The 4,753-nt window shown below is 45.9% G+C and overlaps 1 pseudogene across 1 annotated transcript; it reads right to left on the bottom strand.

The window, feature by feature from the left end:
- Nucleotides 1-2,847: 2,847 nt before the first annotated feature.
- On the bottom strand, nucleotides 2,848-4,463 carry LOC308291103 (SNW domain-containing protein 1-like; annotated as a pseudogene). The gene has a single exon. The product of its transcript is annotated as an SNW domain-containing protein 1-like (transcript).
- Between the last annotated feature and the right edge of the window lie 290 nt (nucleotides 4,464-4,753).

Consider the following 4,753-nt stretch of genomic DNA (forward strand, 5'->3'; position numbering starts at 1 on the left):
GTGACAGGACATACATTGTTTAAAATCTCATCCTATTAGAAAAGGGTGGATTTAGTTTTTCTGTGCCACTTCTCAGAGCACATCAGTCCAATTTCCTCTAATCTTGCCACAAATATTGGTCATGGTCTACTTTTTTCCAGTTTTGGCAGAAAGTGTACAATTTATTTTTAGCCTATATTTTTGCCACTAGGGTGCCCAGAGCCATTGAGATGGACGTCGTGCCATCTCCACTCATGCCATCGGCCCACAAACAGTGTTTCTGACCTCATTGGTGAAACTCAACTCTTCTATCTCATTGGCACTGGAATTGCATGACTGCCTTTCATTTTAATCAATCTCCGTCCGACGTGCTGTCATTTCCGCAGACGGACTGTGTGCTATTTGTCTCCATGAAAACCTCTTAAAGATTGTTGGCCAAACCCTTGAAAAGCTCTTTGAATCAGCCTACCACAACAACAACATATCAAGACTGACCAACACATTGTCTGACGCGCTTTCAGATGGTTTCCCGGACAGGGGCATTTTGTCATTTCCGACGACAGTCTGTGTGCTATTTGTCTCCATTAATTAATTGACATCTGGTTTTGTTTGTAGAGTTGGCAATAACGTTGGGGTCCATGGACTGATCGAACTGGGGATCCTGAGAGAGGTTGAGAATCACTGTTCTAAACCAGTGGTTCTCACAGTGATTCTCAACCTGTGGGTCGGGACCCCAATCCCCCAATTATTTTGGGCGGTCCCCAGATGATTAGCTTAATGTGCAACATTGTTTTCTCACAACAGTAAACAAACCACCACCATAAAGTTTAAGTGTATAGCACAATTCTAAAGTGGCAATTTAAGGACCTTTTAATACGTCTAAAATGACAAATTAAACATTGTCCAAATTGTCAAATATTAGAGGCTCAGATTGTGATAATAGCCGATCTACATGCTCACGTCTCGTAACGCGAGGCGTTGTGAGCATGTAGATCGGCTATGTTCACAATAGAACCGTGCATACAAAATGTAATGCCTCAACTCTTAGTGCTCGTCATGGTGGGGGGGGGGGGGCAGTTAAAATATGATTATGTTGGGGCTCGTTGCCTGAAAAGGTTGAGAACCACTGTTCTAAACTATCGTGTTGATACAGCTCTAATATATATGGTGTGAACAAAGTGGTGGAGTGAGAATGAAAACTGCTGAGATATTATTTGGTACAGCTCTGACTCTCAAAGTTGCTATTGTTATCTATAGTGAAGAAAATAAAGCAGGACATTCATACAAATACTTGGATGCAATGGTAGACCATCTGTTATGTCACAATTTGTCTGCAAAAAGGCAAAACAAAGATTTTATTTTCTCTGCAGCTGTAGGTCTTTTTGGGTGAGTAATCAGAATTGTCCTCTATTTATTTATTTATTTATTACTTCTGTGGTTATAAGTATTGCACAATATTAAAATACTACATGGTGTTTGTGTTTGTCCATACTTTAAAATAAAATTCAGTGCCACCAAATGTAAATCTTTTCATAGATTATTGGCCAACACCTTGAGAAGCTCTATAGATCAGCCTACCCACAACAACAGCGTACACATACAGTATCAAGACTGACCAACACATTGTCTAACAGGGAATACGTATTGTTACCATCAAACGATAGATACAGGGTTCCACATAGGGTTTGAATGAAGCACTCTTTTGGGCAGCAGTTGATCCTGAAATGAAATGCTGAGCTTAATTCCAGATCAAATGTGTACATGGAAGGGCCTTGAATTGGGTCTTCAAATCAATATCACGGTTATTTAAAATGATTGAATACGGCTATTTTTGTACACCACCATTGTACAAACTAATCAATTTAGTTAAGTTGTTTTATAAAAAACATTTTCGTGTTGATTCGTTTAAGAAATAAAAAGATAAATAAAAAACTTGATTAACCTGCATGAGCAAGTTTAACACTGAATACTGGTTCAAAATATCGGTCTCAATATATTTTTGGTGAATTGCCCAACCCTGCCTTGAATTGTCTTATGTGATTGTTGCGACCGTAGGGATGCTCTTATGCATCTTATGTTGTATTTGTTGCGACTGTAGTTCGCAGTTTACTGTCAGAACCAGCACAGCTGTGTGTGTGTGTGTGTGTGTGTGTGTGTGTGTGTGTGTGTGTGTGTGTGTGTGTGTGTGTGTGTGTGTGTGTGTGTGTGTGTGTGTGTGTGTGTGTGTGTGTGTGTGTGTGTGTGTGTGTGTGTGTGTGTGTGTGTGTGTGTGTGTGTGTGTGTGTGTGTGTGTGTGTGTGTGTGTGTGTGTGTGTGCGCGCGCGCGCGCGTGTGTGTGGTACATGGGATATCAAATATACAGAGATCAACATTGCTCACATACACAATAAATAACTCTGTTGGATTATTAGCAACAGGACATTGTGACGGAGGTGAGGGGTCAAAAAAACACATCTCTCCTAATTTCCTTTGATATTAAAACAAACATGACAAATCTAAAGTCTCTATACTTCCAGGGTACAGCGCTGAATAGCACTTCCCGCATCAGAAACTATACTGTGGTTGAATTGTACAGAAAAGACAAAAAAAACATAATAAAAATAAGTCTTTCAGATGGAAGCAGATTTCTCTCACACATGTAATTTTGAACCGAACGGGCAGGGAAAAAAAGCAGAAAAGGGGAAACAAAACAAAGCTTTCCTCTAAACTGAAAAAAGAAAAAAAAAAGTATATACAAACAATATTGCTAAAAATGGACCACCACCCCTCGACACCACCCCTCTGACTGTGAGCCAACAAGACGCCCGTCCACTCTCTCGGACCTCGTCGACCGCCCTTTCTTTCCCTGGCCACACTTGGTGCCCAACATCACTCCTTCCTGCGCTTATCGTGGTAATCATCCTTGGAGTGGCCGCTGGTGGAGGGCCTCTTGGAGCCTCCGTGCTGCTTAGCCTCTTCCAAGAACTTGTCCAGCCTGAAGGGATCCTCCTCGAAGGCCACGGGTCCCTCCCGTCGCTGGCTGGGGTCAGCTCCTGAGAACTCCTTATCAGGAACAAACCTGTTGTTGTGCATGAGTGTGTCGAAGTCATCCGCATACGCATCTTTGTCCACATTCCTGCTGGGCCGGTAGATGTTCTGGACCATGTCTCTGCCGCCGCGGAATGGCTGATTGTACACGTTGTACGTCTCATCCTCGCCTCCAGCAAAACCACTGTCCATACCCTTGCTCTGGTTGAACAGTCTCTGGTCATACTGGGCCTCGCTGGATGTCCGTGGGTTGGGCACTCCAAGGGCAATCTGCTCACTGATGTCCCTGTCCTGGTCCCTCTGCAGCTTTGACCTCTTATCGGGGGCGGCTCTGGAGATGTTCCTGTCATGCTGCCGCTCTTCCCTTCTGTCATGGCGGATCTCGTCACGCTCCCTGGCCTCGCCCTCCTCGCCACCTGCTTTGTCCCCATGACCTTTGATGCCCGCCCTGCGGTCTCGGGCCATCTGGGCCAGCTCCCTCAGTTTCTCCTCCTTCTTTTCCTTCTCCTTCTGCGCCATCTTCTTCTCAACCTGGGCACGCATCTCCACTGCTTCTCTGGCCTTTCTGTCGGCGATGTACAATGCCTCAGCCAGCTTGGCAAAGTTCTCATTAATGTGAACTGTCTGGAGGCCCCGGCCGTCTGCGGCCAACCGTTTGTCAAGAGGGATGGTGTAACCCTTAGCGTTCTTCCAGTTGGAGATACAAGGGGGAATCTTCCACTCCTGCTGTTACTTGACCGTCATCTTTCTGCTTGGCGAGTGCATGACAGGGGCAGGAGGGGATGGTGGTCCACAGGGAATTTTCTTGTTGATTTTGAAGCGTGGAGGCTCCATTGGTTCCTTCTGCATCTCCACCATGCGAATCACTCTCTGCTTGGCCCCCGAGTTGAATGCCACTCCTTGCTGGGATGGAGTGTATCTGATGTATTGTGCAGGAGCCTGTTTGTCTGCGGCCCTCACTGGCATGGCCGCAGCAATCTTCTGAGACACCTGCTTTTCCAGGGCTAGGCGTGTCTTCTCTGTCAGATCTTTGACAGAGTCCTCGTCAGGCCTCTGCAGCTCTACGGCTTCATAGTTTAGGACTTCCTTGGGAAGCAGGTCTGTGTACTTACTGAAGATCACCTTTTCCTTGCCCTGTCCTTGTCTAGTGATAGCGTCATATTTGATCTTCCCCTCTGCGTCCACCTGCACCGCCAGGGCACTGATGGTCTTTTTCTTCCTGCCCATCTCCTGGGGGAACTGGGCCACAGAGCATGGATCTCTGGGAAGGCTCCGCCATCGCCAAAGTCCTCGAGTGAGCGAGGTATCCATCCTTTTCGGTGTTCGTATGGTGGAGGTTCTCTGCGGGATGAAACCAGGGCATTGGAATAGGACTTCAGGGCCCGAAGTCTTTCTTCTGCCTCCAACTGGTCCTGTGACAGCTGGGTCGGAGCCGGTAAGAAGCTCGTCAGAGACATGTTTCCTTTCTTCCCTAGCAAGGAGGAGGACTGTGTGTGTATGTATCGCCTGATACTGTGGTCATGTGTCATTGTGACATTGCAGTGATGTCAGATACTCAGAGCAGGGATCTCCATATACAGTAATAGGCATAAACAGGTGACATCACAGTGATGTCAGATACTCAGAGCAGGGATCTCCATTTATGGGCATAAAAGGGATTCAGTCAGATACTCAGAGCAGGGATCTCGATATATGGGCATAAAAGGGATTCTGTTAGGGATCTCATCTCCATATATGGGCATAAAAG

This window comes from Nannobrachium achirus (assembly GCF_963921795.1).
Source record: "Nannobrachium achirus genome assembly, chromosome: 9".
Lineage (NCBI taxonomy): Eukaryota > Metazoa > Chordata > Actinopteri > Myctophiformes > Myctophidae > Nannobrachium > Nannobrachium achirus.